The sequence below is a fragment of the Branchiostoma belcheri genome, unplaced genomic scaffold, assembly GCF_001625305.1.
Source record: "Branchiostoma belcheri isolate BF01 breed outbred unplaced genomic scaffold, Haploidv18h27 scaffold1, whole genome shotgun sequence".
Lineage (NCBI taxonomy): Eukaryota > Metazoa > Chordata > Leptocardii > Amphioxiformes > Branchiostomatidae > Branchiostoma > Branchiostoma belcheri.
Window position 1 is genome coordinate 8,071,689 of NW_017802379.1, and position 9,127 is coordinate 8,080,815.

Here is a 9,127-nt window from a genome sequence, read left to right on the forward strand (position 1 = left end):
AACAGAGCAAGACCACCAAGCGGAACAGACGACCGATTCAACTTTTGATCGTAAAAAACAGCGTAGTGCGAAGTTTCACTGATCTCTCCCGGGAGAGAGTGACACCTCGAGCGGACTGATTCCTTGAGGGTCTATCGAAAGTTGCAAGTCATCAAACACCGGATTCCTGCTCATCTACAGACGCGAGTGTTTCTGACAACGCTATCACTGGGGATGCATCTCGACTGGAGCAATCGTGGTCCAGTGCGGCCATTAGGCCATAGCAAGTAAATTTTATGGATGACATCCTCCGCAGACTCCAAATTTAATGCGAGAGGGCGAAAAAAAACAGGGGGGGGGGGCAAAAAAACAAGATTCCTATAATTTCAAATTTTGACATCATAAACCCTGTTAAACAAGAAATGATACCTATATTGTGCAAACTTTACTACCAACTATCACAACATCCATTTGTCACTGAAACTGCTTTGAAAAAGGAAAGTTTTCAATCAATGTACAAACGGTTTTAATTCAGTGGGAACATATAAAAGGAATAAAATACATCACTGCATCAAAGTAAAAGCCAAAAAAAATCAGAGCTTTCTCTTGCCTTCTCTCTTCATGCTTATCAGCCGTGCATACACGTTGCAGTATGGCAAGGCATACCTTTCTGCCCATTTTTGACATGTTGACCACTGTCAAAAGGCAATAAAATTACTTATTTTTTTTTCCAAAATCAGGCGAAAATCAATGCGCGGGCTGATGTCATCCATAAAAATTACTATGGCCTTACTGTGGCCTTACTTTTTTTCCACCAAGGCTTTCCACTAAATCATCGCACTGGAATTACACCTAATCGCGAGGACCTCCTGAGACGATGTACGTATTTTCTGCGTCTTGAAGGACGCCAGTTGTAATTTTCCTTTTCTCCAGACTCCACTGTCTGCTGAGTACCTGGATTACCCAACTGAGACGTCTTTATGAGACCATTATTGAAAAATCATTATGCCATCAAGCACAGTCAAACTCATCCATTTGCTTTCAAAGGGCTGTCATATAAGATTTAAGAAAGTGAGTGTATATATTCGTAAATAGTAGAATTTTCTCCTAAGAGCTGCGAAATATCACACAATTTCTGACTCCGACAATGACCATAAACTTTGGTTAAGTTCTGACTGATTACAAAACTGTGTCACAGAAGCTAAAGATATACTTTAGGAGACCGTTTATCGATTTATCTCTCTCCTACCATAATGATTTTAATACTTTTAGAGCAAGAACTTTAGTCGCTTGATCCTTTGTAAGCTCCTTTGATCTAAATTGCCAATGATAAAATATATAACCTTTTAGTTATTATTAGTTGATGACTGTAAAAGCCTTTCCATGCTTGCTAGTGAAATATGGATTTTTTTCATAGAACAATTACTATTTTGAAATATCCATTATGTCAAATTATAGAAAACTTTCCGTAAGATATTCTTAAATTTACCATTGGGAGTCCTATTCTCAAATTAACAATGTATAACGTTACAACCAAACAAAATACGATGATGAAATGAACAAAAAAGATACGCCCCCAATATTTTTCACCCAGCAAGGCATCCCATTGAGATCAAATGCGCAAAAAGAAGGTTCTTGAATGATTTATAAAGCTGTTGCAATATCAAGGACATAATTCCACCTCCATTTGACAACCACATTTTGTATGTACAGACATGCCGTAAGCTCTACCTTGTCTAGTCATAACATTGCGGCAATAAAATAAGGATGCCTTCAGCATGACTGAGAATTTAACAGGAGACATTAAGAGTTAAAGATTGTCGTATCAGATTCTACAAATAAACTGTTTGGCTCCAGGGAAATAGAAGGTTGTTTATCTCACCATGCTCACCAAGTGATGATTTGTATCAAATGCTCGCAGTGAAAGAATGGTTTGTTATGGTTTCTTTGAACATAGCAAAAAGAATGTAATTGCAATGAAGAACAAAATGTAGATATGATAAACGGAACAATGTTTTTAAAAAGCTTTTACCATTAAATCATTGTCTTAAATTAACTTGAGTTTATCATTATTATTATATTTTTACCTTTATTTATTTTTATTTCTTTTGTTTTCTTTAGCCAGGGTATCCCACTCAGTAATTAAACACTGCTTTGCAGTGGGGCCCTGGACACAGAACACAATAAAATAAAACATAGAAATAATACGAGAAACAAAACAATATGGCAAAACGTACAGAAAGTACTTACATGACAAAACAACTATTTGTACGAATATAGAAAAACAATCCATTATCCAACAAACAAACAAGCAAACAAACAAACAAACAAACCAGCCAGTCACCAGCCAACCAGCCAACCAGCCAACCAGCCAGCCAACCAACCAACCAACCAACCAACCAACCAACCAACCAACCAACCAATCAACCAACCAACCAACCAACCAACCAACCAACCAACCTATATACCTACCAGTCCATCAAACAAGCAATCATCTACCAGACAAAAAACAAGAACAACAAACAAACAAAACAAACTATAAAGCCAGCCACCCATTTTCAAATTTTGGTTACTTCCAACAGTAAACTTTCGACTCAACATACAAGGGTAGTAAGATTCACAGGAAACTACCTAATTTCATTTCCGTCCGACTGTCAGTTCCTTTACACTTCTACTTCCTTCTTCACACTGGGAGTCATTCCCTTCCACACTTAAGGCTCTACATCCTCCCCAGGAAATTGGATCGCACTTCAACTGTCTTTGTGAAAATGGAATTTCGCTATCTAATGACGCAGCATCTCCCTTAGGATGGATTATGCCCATAAGAGTGACCATTCGACTCTAAATCACTTACTTGTCTCCATCATTCAATGTCAACAATACGCCTTGAAAACACAAGCATATGTATTACTATGATTCCCCACCATTACCACTATTGACATTTACACTTCATTCTTTTCGTCAAAATGCTCTGAAGAGGGATCAGTAAAGCATTGTAACTGCGCCTTGACCTGACAAGATATCCCTCAATTTAAATATTACTACCTCCCTTGCAAAAACCCTATCAGACGGAACCGGCTTCTGTAGCTTCAAAGTCCACCCTTCAAGAGGACGTGACATTAAGAGCTCCGTCCCACGACGTCTTGGCTTAATCCCTTCCAAGGAATACACATTACCAAGGAAATGCGTTACTTTCAATCTTTTGGTCTAAGTGCATTGCCATATGAATATTGCATGAACACAATGTCCTGAAGAAAACCTAGTACACTCTTCAATGAGGGTGTGAATAGCGAACTTTTTCAAAAGCTTTTTTGAAGAAATATTTGTAGAAGGCAGCAGGAAAGATAAATCTCATCGTATCAATTGAAGTGTCAATGTGATTTCTTACTCCTGGCACTGTCTGAACTTCCGTGGCCTTCAAGCTTTAGAAGTTGTAGAGAACTAGAAGCTTTTCAGATCATATATTCTACTGGATTCCCAACGGCAACTGCATGCTATGACAAGATATACTAATGGTCGTGGTTTAACGTTTGCCTATGGCCCTGTATCTACTGGCGGCATCACCCCAACAGGACAAGTCCAAAGGCTTAGTGTGTCAGTCTGCAAGGACGTAAGCATTATGATAAAACGTATCCTGTCTAGCCAAAATAATAAAGTCGTATACACTGGACTCATACACTTGATTCGTACATTGATATCAGAGTTTTCAGTCATGAATTGAGTTGTTCAAAAACTCGTATTTTCCAAGAAACTTCGCCGAGGGGAACGCGTTGCCACCAAGCACAATTGGGGCATCATCACTAGAAAGCTTTAAACAACTCTTATAATAGTTAGTGTATGTGTCTGAGTATAGCCAGTATAACCGCCCTTCGGCGTAACACACGAGCTTTGCATGTACACGGCAGCTAGCTACTGGTATATTATACAACGAGCAACCTGTTACGCATAATCTTTGTACAGCTATGATGATGATCTAACTACAAGTACAGTTGGGGCATCATCACTAGAAAGCTTTAAACAACTCTTGTAGTTACATCTAACTACAAGAGTTGTTTAAAGCTTTCTAGTGATGATGCCCCACAGACACTATACAGTTCATGAAAATTCAAGAGGTGTTCCGTGCAGGTGAGGAAATAACCGTTTCCTCTTGTCAGGTTGATGAAGTACAAATGGATAGTTATTTTGGGTTGACACCTTAGGTTGATATCGATGTGACATCAGATAAGTTAGGAGTCAGCCTCACTGTACGTAATGCGTTTAGAGCAGCCCTTTTGGGGACCATTACTGACTCCACCAGCTGCGAGCATGTTGATCACCACCTAGGTGACGTGGTCCCCAATTAGAGTACGTAGTTTGAGGGCTCTTTATGTACTACAGTAACGACCAGCAGTAGCTAAAGTTACGAGGTCCTGGAAACCCCTGTCACACATTCAGCTAGTTCTACGAAGTGTTTGAACTAGTTTTGCAAGCCGGTTCTTCAGTATAGCTAGTTCTACGCGATGTTCGAAGCCTTTAATTGTGAAATATTCGCGACCTAGTTCTACGAGGTGCTTAAAGGTAGTTCTTCGAGCTAGTTCGTCAGAGCAGCAGCTAGCTGTATGAGATGTTCGAAGCCTTCATTACTCATCAAGAACCTAGATCTACAAGGTGTTTAACGTTAGTTCTACTAGCTAGTTCTCCAGTAGCTAGCTCTACGAGATGTTCGAAGAACCTGTCCCTAGCTCACCCAGGACCTAGGTCTACCATGAAAGTGTTTAAAGCTAGTTCTGCGAGTTGGTTCTTCAGTACCTAGCCGTGGGTTGAGGACAGTTGTCTCAGTGTCAGCTAAAATACCCATTTTGACATTCTAAGAAAGAAATACTAAGTATAAATGCATACAAATACGTAGACTCCTATCTTTGTAAAGTTCAAACATACAACTTTGTAATACACATGGCCATTAACATTTCAATGCATTTTATCCCAAAGCAGGCGTAGAGACACAGAAGAATATCAGAAGAATAGGATTGATCATGGCTATATCTTAATGCACCTTGAATACTGTCACTTAATACACCACCGTCTAAGATACAACCTTTGATATTTCATAGGACCTTTTTAAGCGAGACACCAGACGATATCAGAAAAACATGATGATGTCTTTGTGATGAAATATACAATGGGATTAAATGGGTAGATTCGTTCTTATTTTCGAGGCCAACTGGGAATGCGTGATAAGGAACTTCGTGCTGTTTCATTCAGCCAGACATTTGACAAGATAAAGGATGCAGACTTTTAGCAGACCCTCCGGCTGCAGTGATAGCTTTGGTAGAAACATTTGATAGTGAGAGTGGGTTGGAAAGGGATAAGTTGGCAATCCCAGGGCCTGACTCTGGAAGACACAGCCAGCTAACCCGACAGACCGTTACCGAATCTAACGGCCTCTGAAAGCGTACTGGGCTTTTAGACGTAAAACACACCTTGCGGGAATTTCTCCAAGCCCATATATACCACAATGTAAATCCCTTAACAGCATTTTGGCATCTTTCCCAGAATGAACGTCGGTCTCGTGAATTATGTCCGGTGTCTTTGGCCTGTGTGTAAAGTAAAGAAGCGTGCAAGTCTGGAAGCGGGAACAGTGACGTCTTCAAAGATGAGGGCATGGTTACAACAACTTAAAGCATGCGTAAAGGTCCCGTTTCTTCCCTAGCGTGAACCTTTAAGCATGCTTTAAGGTGTGCTTTGAGGCATACTTTTACGCGGTGAGTTTTTACAGCTTACCTTTTCGCTTTAAGTGAAGTTACCATGTCATTTTACTTACTATTTGATAGACGTGACAACATGCACATCATTTAAACTTTAAAATCTTGTCCGAGTACTTTTTACACGTCGACGGTACGACAAACGCACGGCGTGTGGGTTTCGTTGTGATCACAATCAGTGTGAAGTAATAAGTGCTAAATGTAATATCCTAGCAGATCTTCAGGAAAATTACGTGTTCCTATCTTCAGGTGTTGACATTTCATATAAATAACAATCACCTATTCTAACCACAGGCATCTGTTATATTATTTTTTAGACTATCATAAATCACCCTGATCCATAATGCGTTTTCAAACTCTTGTTTTCTTCATCTTCATCTCAATGTCATTAAAAAATATTTTTGTCTTATCAGCTCATATGGTAAGGATATTGCTATGTTGTTCAATTTATAGGGCTGGATTATAAATGGGTTGGCATGTACATGACCAAGAGATTCCAATATAAAAGGAATGGCATACAGATACACTAGGGGTTCAGTTTGATCATTTCGATACTGTTTGGGGAACCGTGAATAACATGTGAGCCATTACGTTTCTCGTGTGTTGGTCTGATTCATGGTGTTCTGTCAACAGAACTATGATTTGAAAGTAGTGTAAATTACAATAAGACAGAACCAAAACAGGGGAGACAACGGTTAATTTGTCACAGTTTGGGGAACGACAACAAATCGAACAGCCGAATCCTGGCTCTTTCACTGTACACACCGTCTGTCTTCTCTGTCACGACCACTGGAAGAGTAGCTTACCTGTTGATTAAGCTAAATTGGATCTATATCACTTTCATCTTTTCACTTTCTTTTTCACTTTTACACTTTCATTACCATTTGTAATACTTCTCTCTGGTCATAAACTGTCGACATAAACACTAAAAATATTCCGCTGATTCTATATACGTCGTCTGAATTCAAAATTGAATTGGTGCTTTTTCATGCCTGTCGACATGCACACTAAAAATACACCGGTGCTTCTATATACATCGTCTGAATTCAGACGGAAGATCTTCAAAATGACAACTTTCACCTTTTCATTTTCACTTTCATTTTTATACTTTCCCGTTCAGTCACACTAGCTTTCTCTAGTCGTAACTTTAAGCCTGTTGATATGCACTGTATATACTTTCCGCCGTCTTCGAATTGAGAGGGAAGATCTTCAAAATGAAAACTTGCGTGCCCCGAGACAAGCTAACGAATCCAGCCGTATATTTTGCCATGATGCTTAATTACATTTGCCGGGAGGAATACATTTCCAACTTCGACTGTAAAATAAAGATATATATGAACGGGATATTACTTAGACCGACGCGTCTTGCATAAAATGAGGAATGAAAATAATAAAATGGAAAATAAGAAAGATTGAAGTTTGGGACCAGGACAGACTTTCAAAATTAGGCTTCACCAATTTGATTGTTGGTTTTAGGATTTTTTAAAAATTAAACTTATTAGTAACTTCAAAAGCATTTAACTCAAAGAAATCAAAGCCCAAGGACCTAATTCTATGCAAGTTTTTCTGCCTGCTCTACATGTATCTCTCATTGTGTCCACTTTCCTTCACCTTTAAAAGTTAAGCTGGGAAATAAATTGGTAACCTCAGTCTTAGTAACCTGGATGCCATACGATTTGTAACGGCAACCCCGGTGTTACAAATCGGATGGCACCCAGGCTAAAGTCTCAGTAATCAGCTTAAGAATGCTTAGCACAGCCGTATCTGTCCAAGCGTATGTAAACATACGTCAAAGTCTTGGATCCATTGAAAACGCCTGTTTTCCAAGATAACAAAGTAACAATCATGGATGATACCTAGACAGAGAGTTGGGAGTACATATATCATGTAAACATCAGATGATATGTAATCTTAAATTCTTCAATCTATATGCTAATATGTTTTCTTTAGTACCGCTGGTACGTTTGCGATACTATATAAACACAACGTAAAATATTAATCTCGCGTGCAATCTTACGTTGTTATTTTTATAGTAACAGATATGGTAACTTAAGTATGAAATTCATATTAGACACACTGACAAACCATATCCTGAAAGTTATCTGTGAAGAATTTTATCTAAATTTCAAATATCCCTAAACAAAGCGATCTGAGGTTTTTGAAACGAGCTCTATTTCCACTGTTTGTCTTATTAAGAAATGGTCTTTGATTTCCCAAAGGCTAAAAACTGCTATATTCAATCCTTCTCAAAAGATTGATTTTAGATATAGAGCGTTGAAAACGAGAAAACTCATTAAGAACCGTGCCTTATCAAAACTATTTGTCACCCTTTATAACCGGTTGGGAAGGTGTTTGTTAATAGGATACGGTCTCTAAGTGAAGAAGCTGCGAAACATCAAGATGTAAGTATGATTGATGTGACAACAGAATGCACGTAATGACTTGAAAGTAATCTGAATGCATGGTTAAACGTGCAGGCTCTGTAACAATTATTTTGCCACGCGGTAATATGGGTTTCAAAACTTTTTAGAACTTTTTTGCTATAGGCTTGTTTACTGTATCAGCTAATCTTCCTTACTGGTACGCACAGGACTCAAAAACGTTTTCGGAGCGGTAACTCTAGGCCTGTTAGTTGTAGTAGCTAATCTCCCTTACTGGTGCTCTCATTGTTCAAGATTTTACATGGGGAAAATCTGGATGTATGGTTAGTCAGACAGCCTCTGTGTCATTTTGGAGCAATTACCCTAGTTGTTAGCTAAATCTTCCTTACTGGTATACCAATTAAGTAGGATTTCTGAGGTTTAACATGGGAGAAAAGCTCTTGAACGATAGTCTCTGTAAAAATCACTTTGCCCCGTTCGAATATAAATGTCAATGCCGCCTGGAGCGGTTAACCTAGGCCTTTTAGCTATATCAACTAATCTTCCTATCTGGTATAACAACTAAGCTACTCTTCCAGTGGTCGTGACAGAGAAGACAGACAATGTGTACAGTAAAATCAACAGCCAGGATTTGGCTGTTCGATTTGTTGTCATTCCTCAAATTCTGACAAATTAACCGTTACATCATCACGTTACTACATCACGTTGCTACATCAAGAGTAACCACTGGTTACTCTTCATGTAGCAGCAGTAAGGCGATTAGCTGCTACATCAAGAGTAAACACTGATGTAGCAGCAGTAAGGAGATTAGCTACTACATCCACTGGTTACTCTTGATGTAGCAGCAGGTGATTAGCTACTACATCAAGAGTAACCACTGGTTACTCTTGATGTAGCAGCAGGGGATTAGCTACTACATCAAGAGTAACCACTGGCTACTCTTGATGTAGCAGCAGGGGATTAGCTACTACATCAAGAGTAACCACTGGCTACTCTTGATGTAGCAGCAGGTGATTAGCTACTACA